The sequence below is a fragment of the Sphaerodactylus townsendi genome, linkage group LG04 (assembly GCF_021028975.2).
Source record: "Sphaerodactylus townsendi isolate TG3544 linkage group LG04, MPM_Stown_v2.3, whole genome shotgun sequence".
NCBI lineage: Eukaryota > Metazoa > Chordata > Lepidosauria > Squamata > Sphaerodactylidae > Sphaerodactylus > Sphaerodactylus townsendi.
The window spans coordinates 147,719,766-147,738,309 of record NC_059428.1 but is presented as its reverse complement, the minus strand read 5'-3'; the positions used below and the strand labels follow the sequence as shown (position 1 = coordinate 147,738,309).

Here is an 18,544-nt window from a genome sequence, read left to right as displayed (position 1 = left end):
TGAAAGCAGGGCTCGAGGAAATACGGCCATGCAACAAATCTTGCTGTGATGGACATTCGGCCCCATCGCATGGCAGACACCTTGTGTATAATCGTCCGGAGCCTCTCCTCTGCCACTAGAATTACTTTCCTCCTTGGCCAAATCTCTTGACCCTACAGCTATCTCTGAATCTACACGTGACGTTTTGGCCATTTGGGGTCAAGAGAGGAGCTGGTGGAAATATAGATATATCTAATCACGTAGCACTCACATTACTTCGGCAATACTATCAACACACAAATGTTGCGATGTTTTTGTTTTTCGAAAAACCCTATTAAGAGAACAGACTCCTTGCAATCAAAAATGACTGAAGGGTGCCAGATGGCTGTCACAACCACCCCATTACATCAGCCAACCCAAGAGCTATTCTCTCTCTTCTGGTTATGAGCAAGTTACAAGATCAGATCTTGCGCATAAACGAAGCGTCTTGCTAATTGAGCTTCTCCTCCCATTTCCTCCTCCGTCCCATACCGATATCGATTCATCGATTGTTAGGGATTTCCACTCCACCGTCTCGTCAGATTTGCACGAGACACCACAAAACCCAATTGCAGGTCAATCGGAAACGAGAAACTCTAATGACGTGAGCTTTGACTTGCGGATACTGATACGTTGGGAGTTTTTCTGGGTCTACAAGCCGCTAAGTTTGCGCCGTCCACGCGAAAGAGACAAGGGAGTCCATTCTGGCAACATCCCAGAACGAAATAGAAGCAGTGTTGAATTCTGCTCCAGGGAAGAAGGAGGAGGAGGAGGAGGAGGAGGAGGAGGAGGAGGAGTTTGGATTTATACCCAACCTTTCTCTCCTGTAAGGAGACTCAAGATGGTTTACAAGCTCCTTTCCCTTCCTCTCCCCACAACAGACACCTTATGAGGCAGGTGGGGCTGAGGGAGTTCAGAGAGAGCTGTGACTGGCCCAAGGTCACCCAGCAGGAATGTAGAAGTGCAGAAACACCTCTGGTTCACCAGATAAGCCTCTGCCACTCAGGTGGAGGAGTGGGGAATCAAACCCAGTTCTCCGGATTAGAATCCACCTGCTCTTAACCACTACACCACGCTGGCATCTGATGCAGGTTTAGCACAGGTGCCAGACCTGTTGGAGCACGGGGGTCAGATACAGCATCCGCAGCAAACCCAAAAGTTTCTTTTTTCTAGTATAGCCACCCAACTCACCTCTTGAGGCCAGCAAGCCTAAACCTCCGCTAAGTTCCTTCAAAACCAGGGATTATATATAACTTACAGTTATTTCCAAGACTGCAAGAAACATGTTCATCTATGTACAACGACTGACCGGTGGTGGAAAACGCCTTAAGTCACAGCTGACTTCCGCACAAACTTTAAAAATGTTTTGAGGCAAGAAATGAAATGTTTCTCCATGGAGTTCCGAATCCCCCCCCCCTCTTATGTTCCAAAAAAGTTTTATTTCCAGCCTCAAAACATTTTAAATGATTTCAAATCTCAAAGCACTTAAAATGATTTCGAAATCTCGAAGCATTTAAAACAATTTAGTCTGAAATGTTTTCAAAACGTCTTCTCTTGCTGTGCGATCCTGTTTTTACTTTGTTTTCTATTTCCCGCGGCCTCTGTGCCTTCCCTGAATTTTCTCCTCGGTGCCATTTTATTAAATCCTGAGCTCACTTCATTCTCCCTAGCCTAGCTCATTTCAACATTCGTGCCCCACTATGTCTCCTGAAAATATAAGATGTTGTTATAATCTTACAGCATCCATTATAATAGCTTCTGGATGCTAGCGTTTGTTTAAGGAACCAGTTTTTAAAACACCAAAGAGCAGACGGGAAAGGTGGCAAAAGGCAGCTCGCCTTCCATGCAGACTTGCATGGGTTACATCTGCATCTATTGGAATTCTTGTGAATATTCCGTGGCATCACAAGAGTTTGAGCACAGGGGGAACAGGCCTCATTTAGGGACAAGCTGATTTCCATGGCTCTATTCTTTCACGGTTCCCAATTTTTGTGTGGTGCTGCATTCATTCCTGTTTTATTACAATTTGGGCCACGCCATTTGCCACGAAGCAGGTGAATGGCAGAAACTGAAAATTGCAGCAGACTGTGGCTAGTACTAACTTTGGAAATTACACAGAATGATAGCTCTTCTGAAACAGTTCTGCTTGGGGGGGGGGAAGGAACAGGTAATTCAGAAATCTACAATCTCGGACAAAACTCGGAGAAGAGATTTTCAGAATCATCTCTGTTGTCGGGGTGCTGGAAGAAAAGTGATTCCTGCTATTGCTCCTGACCCAACCCTGCGGATGAGTGATAGGGGCCACGCTGTTATAGTTTGCCAGAGGCGGGGAAAAAATCCCTGTAGTGATACTGTGGAATGTCCACAAACATTCTAACTTCTGAAGAGGAGAGGGTCAATCGCAGCCAGAGAGCGTGAGAGAGGAAAGCAGCTGATTTTGGAGGAAATGTTCAGCCCGCTTCAATTCATGCAGTCCCCGCGCACCCAACGGCAACTTTATCTGGGCCCTAACAGGGCAAAGGAAACACCAAATACCAGCGAAGTGCCGGGGGCCATACAAACAGGGCTGGAGGAGAACATGGCATGTGTCAATCACTGGGAAAGGGGCGGGCGAAATTGCAGCTGCTGCTCTCCCAAGCCCGCCACTACAATTTCCTTCGATTCCGCCCACAGTTAGACGACAACCTCCATCTTTTTATATTTAACACAAAGCAACCCACCCCCCAACTCTGGAGTGGCTTGGGGGGTTCTGCTGTGGTCCAAAGAAACGAAATTGGCACAATAGGATCCAGCAAATGCAGCTCCTCTGAGAGGTAAAAGGGATAACAGCAACCTTCTCACCGACAGGGTGGTGCGTTCTGGGCCGGGCAGTCTTTCAGATTCATTCAATGTGCCACTCATGACCCGCCTCCCCGCCGGACGGGAACAGACACTGTGGAGCCCCAACAAAGGAAGAAAGGCCCAGCGGTGGTTTTTTCTCTGATTGGCTTGGCTGAGCACGACCCTACGAGCGGCAGGCGGTTTCCTCCATGGGAATGGAGAGAGGTCGAGAGGGCCAGGGGTCACCTCAAAGGAAAATCCTGGGAATTTGACCAGGCCTTCCTTTTGAAGAGAGGCGGCTGAAACCCACGAGGCCCCCGGCCTGAAAAAATAACCGAAGCAGATTCCGGCACAGCTCCTTTATTCACAAGATGTGTATTTATTTGCAACCTTTACATCCCGCCTTCCTGCCATTACAAGGGGCACCGGGGTGGGGGTGGGGGGTGAACGATCGAAAACACACGGGATCAGAGTCACGTTTTAAAGCATGGAAATCATACCCCCCCCCCGAACAGTCATCCTTAAAACAATTTTTTTAAAAGAGTCCGAATGCATGCCAACCTTAAAAACGGCAATTAAAATGTTGACTGGGAAGAAGGGAGCAATTAGGGAATGGCAAATGAAACACAAACAAGTCTTCGCCTGCTGGCAGAAGAAAGCGACAGAAGGGGGCAGACAAACCTCCCTGGGGAGAGATTTCCAGAGTGTCGGTGCCATGACCGAGAAGGCCCTGCTCGAGTTGCCACCCATTTAACGACAAAAGCAAGGCCACTGAAGCAGGCCATGCCTGAAGCAGGGCTTCTGAATATGACCCTGTTTTTTTCCCTCAGTGAGGACACCCAACAGCTTACAACATCTTCCCCCTCCTCTCTTTACTCCTCCCAACAACCCTGTGGAGTAGGACAGGCTGACAGCAGGGGACAGGCACAAAGTTACCCAGCAAGCATCACGGATAAAGGGGGTATTCAAATAGGGGTCTTCTAGGTCCTAGCCCCACACTAACCACTATGCCCAACTAAACTAACTACTACATACACTTGGGGAATTTTCATTACAAGCAGGAGGCGGGGGATGGCCGATTCCAGGGGTCTGCAACATGTGGCTCTCCAGATGTTCGTGGACTACAATTCCCATCAGCCCCTGCCAGCATGGCCATCTGGAGAGCCAGAGGTTGCAGACCCCTGGCCTATTCCGTACAAGTCCCTGGAAATGTTTGCAGAAACATTTACAAAACGTTTTCAATTTCTCTCCCCCCGGTTTGTCTGCACTCACCCCCTTGGAACAGTTTCTGACCACCATTTTGCATGGTTTCCATTTTTTTAAAAATCCTCTACAGAATCGATGCCTTGATGCTTCAGTGTCTCATGCTGCGGTTCTCCTTAGCTCGGGTAAAGCTTCAAAGATTTAACCCCACCACCACCACATTTTTAAAGCCAGAAATGATGGAAATTATCAGATGAGAAGGAACGGAGTGAGCACAGCAATAAAAAATAGCACAGAGGAAGTGAGGCATGGAAAACATATTCAATAGCTCACACAACCCTGAAAATATTTTGAAAACATTTCAGGCTAACAAATCGTTATAAAACAGCACAGACATAAAATGTTTTGAGGTTGCAAGTAAAAGGTCTTTGGAACGCATTGGGGGTAAAAACCTCGCGGAACTTCACCGAGGAAACGTTTTATTTCTGGCCGCAGAACACTTTAGTTTGGTCGTACAGAAAGGGCCAACGTCTCCAAGGAAGAGATAGTCTCTCTGGGTGATGGCTCCTTTGGAATTTTTCCATAAGGGGGTTGTGCCTCGGTGGTAGAATATCTGCTTGGCATGCCAAAAGCCTGAGGTTCAGTCCCTGAAATCTCCAATTCAGAGGGTCAGATTGCAGGTGATGTGAAAAACCTGGGCCTGGAATGTTGGACCAGTGCTCAGATTCAACGTGATGCAGTTTCGTGTGTTCATGTGACAGTTTTGGCCTTCTCTTCTCTGCCATTTCGGTGCGCGAATCCCTGTGGGTGGAAATTCGCTGTGCGAACCGAACAAGCGAATTTTCTAGCTTTGTGCCATTTTTCCCTATTTCTCCCCTATTTCCCCTAAACTCATTTCTTCAGGGTTTTTGTGTGTGTCAATAAATCACCAGCATATATTCTGACAGCCTAGCAATGGGGCCTAAAGACCGTATTTTACGTAGGAAACAGACAGGGAAAAGGGAGGACGGAAACAGTCAAGAGCAGGGAAAAAAACCTGGAACATCTGTGAGTCCCGAGCTTTTAGCTGGCTACGCTTTCCAGCCTTGTCATTATTTTCACAAGAGATGCTGAAATTATTTTCTCATTTCTGTGCAATTTCCGATCTCAAAACCTTCCAAACTGGATTAAAGATGGCTCCCTTCCACGGAAGACTGGTTTAGAATTCATCTAGAATCCTGCGCCTTTGGGAAACTCACGCGGAGGGTAATGAAAATGATATTTGGTAGGTCAAAAACATGAGGCTGGGAGACAGGTTCGTTCATGCCTCTTAGAGGACACAGAGACTGAACGAGGGACTTCTACACGCTGTTCTAACAAGCCATTTCTTGTCACAGACCTGACTAGACGTGGTGTAGCTCTCTGAAACAATGCTTGGAGCGTTCCAAACCCTGCCGTCTCCTCCCACACCAGGAGCATCCTGGGGGACAACCGGGGTCCCATCAACACATCGCCTCCCCCTCACTGGGTTGCAACAAACATCCACTTGGGGAGTGCAGAACGAACACTGGGAACTCTTCAGAGGGCAACAGTGATACTCGTTAAATTCTCTGTTCGCTGTCCCCTTCAAACACGTGAGATGCAACACTTCAAATGGAATGTATGTGTACTTGCGGTCTTTGTACATTAGTGCTAAACATGGCTAACTTTAGTAAACAACAGCCCTGCAAAGGAGGCCAGTAGAATGATCCAAGGATTGTTGATAAAAGGTGAAGCAATGGTGGTTTGCAGAAGTACTGGGATAAATTTTTTAAAGAAATGTTAAAGCTGTGGCTTCGTGCAACTGCTAGCCACTTAGAGACCAACAGGACTTTTTCCAACATAAGGTTTTAAGAGTCAAAGTTTCCTTCGTCAGATACGAGTTCGAATGGAGATCTCGGAGTCCTTTTATCCCAGCCAAAAGGTGGGAGGTGTAGCAAAGAAGGAACTTGAGATACAAAGCTACAAAGCACGTAGTAACTAGAGAAGGGAAATGCTATGGGGCAGTGGTTGTGGGGCTATGCACTGCACTCCCAAAATCTCATTGGTCCCACAAGTGGTGCTTGAGTCAAGATTAGTTTTGAACATGGCTAACCTCAGTAAACAAGAAGGCCAGTACAGTACTCAAGACCAAAATGGCTACTCTCTTTATCAGGTTTTGTGGAGGACTCCAGGCTCGAACCACAGATTGTCTAGGCCTCCCAGCCTTAGCAACTAATGTTACAATAAAACATGTGACTAATAGGGACTGCTCACGAGAGGGAAGGGAGAGACTCAGTCCGTAATCAGTTTCGGCTGAGGAGAGAATGTTCAGCCCAGTTCAGATGCCGGCCAGATGGTCCATTTGTCCGGATCACCGGTTTCGCGGCAACTGCTTCAAGCGGCGCCATCATTCCCGGCACTGCCAGAACCACTGGCCATCTGGGGTGGAAACGTTGCGGAACGAGCCCAGCCAAGCATCCCTCCCCCCGGCCCGGAATTCAAGAGTACAAGCATGTGCCAAGGGAGGGGGGGCCCAACGCCTTTTGCTTCAAGATGCCATGCTCCCCCCGCCCGGCCAACACACAGCCTTTGCGGTCCAATCCAGAGCTGGCACTGGCCCTGCTGCAGCTGCAGACGGCAGGTTTTGGCGACGGCATTTGCTGCCAAGCGCCCAACACCAAACTCAGCCAGTCAGAACGCCGTCCTGGCAGCGGGCACCGCAGCACGGCTGAGACACCACCGGCTCAGGAAAGGAGGGAGGTGTCAACGCAGCGATGCCAACCAGACAGCTGCCGCCGCCTTTATTTATTTTTTCGGCCCACGGGGGGGGGGGAGTGGCCTTCGTGGGCTTGTCAATCAAACTGCCGGCGTCCCCTTGCTTTCCCCCCCTTTCTGCGTGCCAACTGTTTCTGCGCTTGGAAGATAAGGACCTGACATTGGCTCGATTTGTACGGCATCAAATCTTGGACCTTGGAACGGGAGGGATGGAGAAATGCATGTTTGATGGCTCTCCAGACTGCCCTTCGGTCCTCCCTCCCTCCCTGGCCTGCTCCTTTCCCTTCCTCCTCCGCCTTCTCCCTGTCTTGCAATTCGCCTGGAGCTACCTGCGCCTCACAGCTCCGCTGTTTAATCTTTATGTCTCCCGCTGGACCCCGGGAGGGTTCTGTCGCTTCCATCTTGTCAGGCCTGCCACCGAAGGAGAGGAGGCCTTCCGACACCTGGCAGGCTTACTGAAGGCCTCCTCCCTACCCCCCACCACCCAGTTTCTCCAGAGTCAAAAGGACTCCCCTCCACAGCACAATGCAGATGCTGGATGGGAATGAGGGCGTCAGGCAAATCCAGGAGCTCAGCAGGCCCAGAGCCTTGCATGAACGTGCACCCGTACCAGCTCATTAGCTGTTTCCTACGCGGTTATGCGTATGCTGTCAAGCCACAGCCAACTTATGGCCACCCCAGCAAGGGGATTTCAAAGCAAGTGAGAAGCAGAGGTGGTTTGCCATGGCCTTCCTCTGCAGAGCCTTCCTTGGTGGTCTCCCATCCAAACAGTGACCCTGCTTAGCTTCCAACTTATGGTCACCCCAGTAAGGGGCTTTCAAGGCAAGCGAGAAGCAGAGGTGGTTTGCCCTTGCCTCCCTCTGCAGAGTCCTCCTTGGTGGTCCCCCATCCAAATACTGGTTGTGCTGACCTTCTGAGATCTGGTGAGATCGGGCTATCTATCCCATGCCACTTTTCCCTCCCCATCAGGAGCAAATCTAGGACCAGAGCCCAGAAAGACTGACGGGCATGGGTGTGAATATCTCACATCAGCACGTGATACAAGCACAAAATGCAACTGACAAAGAAGGACATGAATTGCATTAATTACTTGTACCAGCAAACATCTGCCCTGACCTGGATGGCCCCGGTTAGACTGATCCCATCAAATCTCAAGAGCTAAGCAGGGTCAGGCCTGGTTAGAACTCAGCTAGGAGACCACTAAGGGATACAAGGGTTGCTATGCAGAGGCAGGCAACGGCAAACCACCTCTGTTCGTCTCTTGCTCTGATCTAGATAGCTCAGGCTTGCCTGATCTCAATAGACTGCCAATAGACTGCCAAGGAAGTACAAGGCAATGGCAAACCACCTCTGTTTGCCTCTTGCCTCTGACCCAATCTCAACAGATCACGTGAAGATAAGGAGGACTGGGCCTTGTTCTGACCACTGAGGAAATCCCAGGGACCACTAAGGAAGTCCCAGAGACCACTGAGGAAGTCCAGGGTTCCTGCGCAGAGGAAGGCAATGACAAACCACTTCTGTGGAATAGAAAGAGGCAAGAAAACCGTTCCTCGCATTGTTGACCTGAGAGAGGTCATTCACACACTCAAGTCATCCAATAATGGGGGTGTGTGTGGCAGCCAGCTGCCGGGGGGGGGTGCAGCTCACTGGAGACAGAGAGAGGTATAGTGGTTAGAGTGCAGGTTCTGGGAGACCCCAGGTTTGAATACCTGTTCTGCTACGGAAGCTCGCTTGGTGATCTTGCAGCCACTCACATACTCTCAGCCTAAGCTACCCCGCAGGGTTGTTGTGTGGACAAAATGGAGGAGAGGAGAACAGTGTAAGGACTTGGGGTCCCGCAGTGGGGAGAAAGGTGAGCCACAGCTGCAGTAAACAAATAAAACGCGCCGCCTGAAAAAGTCAAATGCAATTGTTTAACACCAAGGTTGGGCTTCGGGGGGTTTCGAGCAGCGTTTTTATATGCATGTCAGCAAGCGCGATGAAAGGGAGGAATCAAATAAACCTCAGCCGCAGCAATCTGCGCAGGATTCGATTCCAGAATTAAGTTTAGACATTTTGCCGACTGGAACCAGAAACTGGGAGGGGTTGAACTCCGTGCTGAGGGAAATTATGGAAACATGAAGGGAACAGGACGGGGGAAACCCTCTCCTCCTCGGCCGCGAGACTCTTCCCTCTGCATTTCGGAGCTGCCTTCCAGAGTGCTCCGGAAACTTGATCCTTCTCAAGCTCTTGGAGGCCGGATCTTGTTTGTGGTTGGCTCCTGGTGCTTGTTGCAGAGGCTGAATCAGACCAACTCGTTTACTGTCGGAAGGATCCAGACACTCTCTTTCTTTGTCTTCTGCTTTCTTTCATTCTCTCGCATTCCCTCGCATAACAAAAGATAGGCAGCCTTCTCCCCATATGTTCAGATAACAGGGTATGGAAGGGGGATATCAAACTAGGGTTCCCTTTGCAAAAGCAAATGCTGGGAGATCGGGATGAAGCAGCACCTGGAGAGGGTGGAGTTTGGGGAGGATGTGATGTCACTGCCGGGTGACCATAGAGACTAGGAAAAATGCCTAGAGGGTCTCTATGGAGGTCATGTTTTCTGCTGCTCAGTTTCTTAAGGATAGGGGGTGGGGGTATTACCTAAGGTGACCAGATTTTTTCTATTGATAAGCGGGGCGGCCGCACGCATGCGCGGACGCACGCACCCGCATGAGCACACTGCCTTTTGCGGCGGTGCTCCCTGGTCAGGAAACAGGGAAGCGCCCCAGAAGGAACTGCGGCAGCGTGGGAGGCGCTCCCTCCTGCGCTGCTGCACTGCCTTCTGGGGTGCTTCCCTGTTTCCTGACGGGGAGCGCCGCCGCAAAGGGCAGTGTGCTCCTGCAGTTACAAGGCGCGCTGCCCCAGAAGTTAGTGCGGCAGCGTGCACATGGCCACAGGAGCACATTGCCTAATCAGGACAATGTCAAAGCCTGGCGGGACGCGGGACACATTGCACAAAAGCGTGAGTGTGCCGCGAAAATCGGGATGGCTGGTCACCTTAGTATTACCCTAAGTGGGCAGTTTCCACTTTGGTGGGGACAAATTTGGTAGAAACAATGGTGAGAGGGGACAACTCAGATTGATAGCCTATGTTACAGAGACGACCCTCCAAAGCCGCCATTTTCTACAGGGACACTGAGGGGTAATTCTGGGAGATTTCCAGGCTGTACCGGGAGGTTGGCAACCCTTGGACCCATACTGCCAGCTCGAGTCTCAAAACAGAAGCGGACCAAATTTTGACATCATGCCCTGAAGAGGCCAAGGAAACAACGGGGACAATAAAGTCTTCATGGCTCGGAGCCGCCCCGCAACCATCACCGTTGCCCTGTCCAAACAGCAAAGACTACAAATCACAGCAAGCAGTGGGCCATCTCGATTTTGGTGCAGAAACCGGGACAGCACACTGCCTGCTGGGACTTGCCGTCACCACAATTAGCCCTTGCCCACATTACCAGAATCAGGAGCAGCAGTGGTGTAGGAGGTTAAGAGCTCGTGTATCTAATCTGGAGGAACCGGGTTTGATTCCCTGCTCTGCCGCCTGAGCTGTGGAGGCTTATCTGGGGAATTCAGATTAGCCTGTGCACTCCCACACACACCAGCTGGGTGACCTTGGGCTAGTCACAGCTTCTCGGAGCTCTCTCAGCCCCACCTGCCTCACAGGGTGTTTGTTGTGAGGGGGGAAGGGCAAGGAGATTGTCAGCCCCTTTGAGTCTCCTGCAGGAGAGAAAGGGGGGATATAAATCCAAACTCTTCTTCTTCTTATGTTTTTGCCATTGACAAAAGTTTGGAAAAAAAGGACTCGGAGCAATCATGAACCGTGGTTTAGTTTCCACTGAGATACTGGGTTTTTTTCCCCACACTCTACCGCGAATTGCTCCTGTCTTAATACAAACCAAACCAAAATTCTACTTATTTACATTTTCAGGAACGGGGGCCTGGGGGCCTTCAACTCAGGAGAAAATATGTATGGAGGGCAGAATAGGTTCAGTTTCCAAGCAGACCACTAGAAGCTGTAACCTTTGAAAACACCACGGGGAACGAATAATTTACTGTTCACATAAAAGCAGAAATGGATAAAACAGTGGCGGATAGGCCAAACTTTTCTCCAAAAATCCAGCCAGCTCCGCCCGGAGAGCCATTTCTGGCTGCCTCACCAAAACCCGCCTGCGACTTTCGACCACAACGTGCATGCGAAGGAACGGCACGCCACTTCTGGCGCTTGAAATCTATCAACGCCCATGATGCAGTGTGACAGCAGAGGTGTGCACCCGGGTGAGATTTACCATGGTTGAACAACTAGTCCAAGAACAAACCCTCCCGTGCGCTGGCCCGCGGTCAGAAAAATGCACCCGTGAAAATATCCAGGCCCTGGAAACCCACAGAGAAAAAGATCAAAGAAACAGATGCGCAGCCAGAGCGAGCGGGCGTCCAAAATGGCTCGGGGACTTTTAGCGTAAGCCTTCAGCCTAACTCCGCGCTAACAATCGTCTCCCCACCTTCCTGCTATTTTGAAGCCTCCAGAACTTCAGTCGAAAGTGCGTTTGCAAAGCCTGCTCCATATTCCCACGCTTAAGCTAGTTGCCTTCTTCCCAAGCTGCCCTTCCCAAAAAATAAGCACGGCGATCCTTATCTAAATGAAAGCTTAAAATCAGATTTTACGGGTGCGCTTCGGTTTGGCCAGCAATGTTGATTGTTAACAAACACAAAATGACAGAATGGGGAGGAGGAAGAGAGTTCTCAAAGGCCATTTTGTTCTGGTCAGAGAATCTCAAGTATAAGCCTCCCCAAAAATGATAGGGTAGTGGAACCATTCCCACCCTCAGCCAGTCCTGAGTGGGCCTTCTAGTTCACTGGCCATCCTTCCTAGTGGCGTTCTGTTCGTTTCTTTTTTCCGAAGGGAGGATGCCCAGAATATGGAGGGGCGATTCAGAAAGTTCCCACTCTTCTGACTTCCCACAAACGATGCAGGACAGTAGAGGTGTAGCTACAAGGGAGATGGGGGCTGCGCGACGACCGGTTCACGCCAGTTGGGAGCAAAAAATTTCCAGATTTGTTTTTGTATTTTAGTAGCCTGTTTCTTTGTTTCGTGGGCAATAGTTTTGTATGCCCGGTAGGGGTTTGTATTAGCACCAAAATTTCAGGGAGTTTTGAATCTCTTCCTGATGATAATTACTCAAGTTAGGGTGAGGTTTGTCTCTGGGGGTAACTGGAAGCTATGGACTCCTGGGGCAGCCCCATCCCCCATTGTTTCCAATGGGAGCTAATAGGAGATGGGGGCTACACCTTTGAGAGTCCATAACTTTGGACCTCCTGAAGCAAACTTCACCAAACCTGGCTGGTATCATCAGGATAGTCTCCTAAATATACCCTAAAAATTTTATGCTGCTGGCCTAAAAACTGCGCCCCTGCAGGCCAAAAACTGGAAAAACACTAAAAAATTTTAAAAACACAAACGAACATGGGGGGAGGAGAAGCATCATAACTCTGATTTTGCACCGGGCTCCATTTTCCCTAGCTACGCCTCTGTGCTGTACAAAATACTTGAATAAATGATTGGGACGTGGTCTCTACAGCTGGGTATAGCTTATTGCAATCGGGATCCTGTGATACAATTTCTTAATACATCATGTTAACGTTTGTAACCCTAACCCCTAACCCCGAGCCCTATGGGGGAATGGCTGGGATACAAATCCAATAGATAAATAAATGCTATACTTCAGTTTTTTCCTGGGGATACCAAACTTCTGAAATCCAAATGCATTGGTTACTGAATGTCCCGTTTTATTGACTGTACTGCATGCTAGCATTATACGCGATAATCTGTCTTGAGTCTCTATGACAGGGGTAGGGAACCTGCGGCTCTCCAGATGTTCAGGAACTACAATTCCCATCAGCCCCTTTCAGCATGGCCAATTGGCCATGCTGACAGGGGCTGATGGGAATTGTAGTTCCTGAACATCTGGAGAGCCGCAGGTTCCCTACCCCTGCTCTATGAGAAAGGCGGACTACAAATAACACACACAAAAAGAAATCACTGGCCAAGAGGAAAGATGGAAATGTTTTTGCAAAAATGTATTTCATGTCCGCTGCCTTCGAACCAAAGCTTCTTGCGCACGGCCAACAATGCAAACCTCAAAACATGCCCCAAACAAATATTTGGTAGAAGATTGTGTTACAGCGGGAAATATGGCTACTTTAGAGATTGGGAACTGAGTTCAAGAAAACTCACATTACTGGAACAGGAACTATATGCACCATGAATGACAAACAGGGCTCAGATGTAACTGGAAGATGAATGGGAAGGGAGTAAAGAGAGCCGAGTGGGACCTTTTCCAATCTGAAGTTATCTTTTGAATATGTAAGAAAATATATTTAAATGGGTGCTCAGCGCGTAAGGGAGATTTCAAGGAACAGCTGAGTGCATAAAAACAGAGACACTAACTCAGTCTGGGGTGGTGTCTGCGCTCTAAAGCGATATTTATTTCACATATGGGTCTCAGTCAGCGGGAATATATCATCCCAATGCCAATGATAACGCAGAGCCAGGTGACAATGGGTATGCAGACTTTCAAATATGACCCAGGGGCAGGGCGAGTGACAGAAATGGTTTCTGATTTCCTGTTCCTGTGGTTTTGACCCCCCCCCCCGGCCCCATCCTCCATTTCGACTTTGCGTCTTCTGTGTACAAATCAAGCTCTGCTCCGTTTGCAGCCTCATCTCCTGTTTCCACATCCTGAAGTTTACGCTGTAAGATATACCCGCTTTTTAGAGAACGGCGCATGAATGACCTGCAGAGAAAAACAAACTATGCAAATCTCCGGGGGGGGGGGGGGGCACTGAAAAAACTGAAAAACGAAACAGACTGGACAGTCTCCGAGGGGGGCACGTTTGCTTTGACAGCTTAATGGAACCTCCTTTTACCATGGCATTGTACCCTTTTTTGGACGGAAGAGGTTGTTGTCTTCATGCTCAAGTGCAGGAAACAGGATCTTGGACTTCGTTGGATTCTGAGTTTCCCTGATAATTTTAATCGGCTAATTAAGGCAAAACTGGGTCGGGGAGTCAGCAAGGGTTAAACAGGAAAGGTGGTTTTGAAGAAGGGCCAAACCAAAAAGGTGCCCCTAAGTAGGTTTTCCCTACGACGAGGATCCCAAAGTGTTAGTCCCGGCCTCACACGGCACTATTATCCCTCTCCGCGCAGACTGGCACATCACAGACTCTTTTGAAGCTCGAACGTGCGCCCTGCCGAGAAACCCAACCCTCCCGCTGTCTGCCTGCCTGCTGGTCGCGCGGCACCTGTGGGGCACACAACGCAGGCCGAGGCAGGTGCGGATGCCGCAAACAGCCAGGAAAAGACAGCCAGGGCCAGGGAGGATAACACCAGAAAAGGACGGGACCCCCAAAAGCCGACATCCATGGCAAGACCCCCGTTTGGCATGCGGAATATTCTGGATCAAGGCCCGACCCCTGGGTTCTGAAAGACCAAACGCCGGGAAAGCCCTCGGTTCCGGGGAACCCCCTGGCAGACAAGCAGTGGGCCTCAAAGGCACATCGGTACAAAAGCTTACCCCAGCCCCACCCCTGGTCACCAGAATCTCCCCCTGCAGTGTCTGCTGGGGAGGAACATAATACTGGAACCTGATATTCCAATGCTGATGGGCAGGAGGTGCTGGGGCACAGAGAAGGGCTCCTAGATATCTGCCCGCTACCACCCCTCCCACTCTGACCCCGAACTTTGGGAGAGTAGGGGCACATGTCTAGCAGACTCTAGAGCCATGGTGGCGGTTCTACCTTTTGGCAGCATAGTGGATTACACCTATCAAAGTTCCCCATCGGCCTGCCAGCATGGGCCTAAAATTTGGCCATGCTGGCGAGGGGCTGATGGGAATTCTGTAGGTCCATAACATCTGAGTGCTGAAGGTCTGTCGCCACCACTGCTCTAGAAGGATACAGACCTAAGCCAGTGTCGGGGATAGGGTTAGGGTCCAAATCTTGCAGTTTCGAAAAAAAAGGCAGATATCTCTCATGTGGGTCGTGGAGGAGCAGGGTTATGCTGGGGAAGCTAGTGCGCAAAGAAGTATCGGGGCATTAAAAGAATTCCTACTGGAGAAAGGGAGAGGAGAGAACTCGAAACAGTTGCTAGAAGTCACAGAGGTGCAAAACCACTTCGCGGAGTTTATGCCAGCAAGCATCTAAAAGATATCCCTTAGTGGTATTCCCAATGGCAGCATCTAACATCGGTCAATATTTAATTCGATGCAAAACCAGCTCCGAAAATAAAAAGATGATAATCGCTATTTTATGACACTATGTCGATTTGCGGGACTCCTTAGTGTTAGAAATAGTGGCGGCACACACAAAGTCTTGTGATCTTTGTGTGTGCCACTTACTACTTTAACAAGGGCAATGCTAATCCAATTGTGCGTTTGGCCAACTCTGGAAATTTTTAATGGGTCATCGATAATATATCAGCGCTTAGCTGCCAGATAAATCGTACCATTTTCGTTGTAGATAATGGGATTTCTTATATGGGCTCTTCTTCGATGCCTGAATTCTGACATTTTTGGCCCCTCAATTATAAAAATCTGCTGTTCTCTGCTCTCTGACCTTCGGAGTTGCGCCAAGGGTCAAACTGGGTGCCGGGTGCGACTTCCTCATTTTAACTCCCCGGACAATAACTGGTGGGGCTTACGGGCTGCTTGCAAGGCAAGTCCCTTGACTGACCAGCTGCGAGTTCAAGACAGGAAGAGGAAGTGGTTTCTAAGTAATTAACTTAAGGAACTTGTTGCCACAGGGCAATGTGGGGTCCTTCACATGGCTTTTGTGTTTTGTAGCAGAATCTGACCAATCCCTAGAGGAGAAAGGCTCCATCAAAAGGGAAGAATGGATCCTCTATGTTTGGATGCAGTTTATCTTAAGAGTACTGGTTTTTCAATGGGATGGGGGGGATGGGTTTTGCCTTCCAACCCAGCTGGTGACCTCTTAGAACCATCTATTGGAAAACCAGAGGAATTGGAGTGACCCTTCAGGGCAACTCGGGAGTAAATTGCTCTGACAAGGGCTCCGTTATTCCGGTTCCTCATTCTAGGATTCTCACATGAAAAAGTAATTTCACGAGGACGCAACAAAGCCCAAGTTCGATTGCTGTATAGCCATGGTGGCGAACCTTTGGCACTCCAGATGTTATGGACTACAATTCCCATCAGCCCCTGCCAGCATGGGAATTGTAGTCCATAACATCTGGAGTGCCAAAGGTTTGCCACAACTGCTGTATAGGATGGTTTGTTCCACATGCGCACGGGTTATACACAGACGAAGAGCCTCAGCCCAGTCAACATCTTTGGCATTTGCCCATGCACGGTGGAGCGCACAGGTGCACAACAGGCGCACGCACAGTCCTCTCGTGTTGTTTGCACGGAGACAGTGTCTGCCCAGAGACCCCAAAGATGCAGGCCTGGTTTTTTTTTGCATGGATCCCATTTCCTGGGCTGATTCTTTTGTTTCTTCTGCTCCATTTCTAGACCAGATCAGGTGTAGTAAAGCAAACCTCCCTGCAGATTGTCAATGACACGGGAGCAAAGTCAGTTTCAAATGGGGCAAAGCAAACCCCACGCCAAGCCCAAAGCGGCGGCTCAAAGGTTGGGTTCACACGACCCGGCCAGCGGCAAAGATTTTAGGCCGCTGTTGTTGGTTTTATCTTGTGAAGTTTAATATGTATCCTGTGCGCCGCCCAGAGCCCTCCGGGGGTGGGCAGCATATTAAGCTGAACCGAGAAATGAGCAGTAAATAAATAAAATCCAAAAGGTCTCCCCAAGTTGGCCAAATGACTCTGCCTCAAAGGAACATCTGGACCTGGGGGTGAACTTTGTAGGGAAAAGAGCCGGTCCCCGTCTTGCCCGGTGACCTTCGATCGTGAGAAATGAACACTGAGTCGAGACCCTAAGGTGAGGGATCCTGGCCCACCTTGCAGGGCCGTTGTGGGACATAGCCAGAGCCACGGAATTCCTGGGAAGCGCGGAAGGCACGTTTTCCATCCTCCCCGGCGGACCCTGCGGGGACCGTCCCGGCCTTCCTCTCCTCCTCCGCCCAGGCCCGGCCGCTTTTTCCCCTCTTCCTTCTCGCGAGGAGACCAGCAGGAAAGCGCCTCGCCAGCCCCCCCCCCCCCGCCGCCTCCTCAGCGCCCCTTTGCAGCCTCCACGGAATCCGCCCGTCCTTTACGCGCGAGGAAGCCCGTTCCCAGCCCCCCAAACCGCCTTCCTTCCCCCGACCCGACTCTCTGAAAGCAGTTGTGGGTTTACTCGGAAGTAAGCCCCCGCCCAGGGGCCTCTTCCAGACTCCCGCGAGATTTCCGTGCAGCCGGGGGCTAGTCTGCGCGTCCCCCCCCCCCTTCTTCCCCCGAGCCTCCCGCGTCCGCCTCCCAGCTCCGGCTTAAGGGCCTCCGGCGCCAGGGACCCCGTCCATCAACCCAAGAAGCGGAACGCGCCCCATCCCTACTCGCGAGGAAGACCTCCCCCTTCGCCTCCCTCCCGGCGGAGCAGCAGCCTCCTCCTCCTCCTCCTCCCTTACCTGGCCCGGGCGCCTTCAGCGAGGGCCCCGATCCGCCCGCCGCCCTTGGCCCGTCCGGGTCCCGCGGTCCATCCACGCCGGCTCAAGTGCTCCTCCTCCTCCTCCTCCTGGCTCCCCCTGCGCGGTGCCAAAGCCCTGGAGCGCACGGAGCGCGCCCTGGAGCGCTAAAGGCTGCGGCGCCGCCGAGCGGGGCCCTGATCCGCCGCGCCTCCGCCGCCCGCGGGCGCCGCCTTGGCCATTGCGGGAGCGCCCAGCCCGCGCGCCGGCCCCGGGGAAAGGCGCCCAGAGAGCCGCCGCGGCTGCTGCTGTCGGAAGCTCCGGCTCGGGTTTCCCCGGGAGGGGGTTGAGCCGGGCCGGGGGGCTCTCGAAGCCCCACAGTGCCCCCTGCTGGACGTCCGGCCGCCCCAGGGCTCGGTGGGGGCGGGGAAGCGCCCTCCCGGACACTGTTGGGGTTCCCAAGGCCCCGGTCTGTCCTGGAGCTGTCCGGGGTTTCCAGGAGCTTTACGGCCATGGGGACCAGCTTCAGGCAGGGGTGTCCAACTCTGGCACTTCAGATGTTGATGGACTACAATTCCCCAGGGGCTGATGGGAATTGTAGTTCATGAACATCTGGAATACCATAGGTTGGCCACCTCCGGCTTAAGGCATCTCCTCAAGAGGAGCCTCCCCAAACCTCCTTAAAAAAAATCTTCAGACATTCTCCAGCCCAGAGTTGGCCACCTGAAAGGGGGACGCTCCTGCAATCCCCCACCTTGGATACTTTCCGAGCGTCGCCCTGTCATCTTGCTGAAGAAGAGCGAGATTCGAATCCAGCGGCTCCTTAGAAACGGACACGCTTTTCAGGGGGTCACCTCCTAGCTGCTTCTCTGTGCTGCAGGCTGGTAGTTTTTTTGCCCCGAATGTTCGGCCGGCATCTGTGGCTGGCATCTTCGGAGGCATGTCACGGCGAGAGGTGCCACGGAGGGAAACACATCTGGCTGTCATGTGCCTCTGAAGATGCCAGCCATAGAGTCAGCGGGTGGGGGGGGGGGACAACGTTTGGCAATAAAACTACCCGACCCTGGAAACTCACCACAGTCAATTGCCACTGGGCCCAAAAACCTTTGCCGTGCCCCTACCATCTTCTGACTACGGT

General features: G+C 51.1%; 1 protein-coding gene across 3 annotated transcripts in view; it reads right to left on the bottom strand.

Annotated features, from left to right (window-relative positions):
• RAI1 (retinoic acid induced 1) overlaps window positions 1-17,714 on the bottom strand; it is a 172,478-nt gene extending 154,764 nt beyond the window's left edge. For all 3 annotated transcript variants that reach the window (XM_048492604.1, XM_048492606.1, XM_048492605.1), the window contains exon 1: window positions 17,410-17,714. The gene's annotated coding sequence lies outside the window, so the exon portion shown is untranslated. The remainder of the gene's footprint in view (window positions 1-17,409) is intronic.
• Window positions 17,715-18,544: the final 830 nt, after the last annotated feature.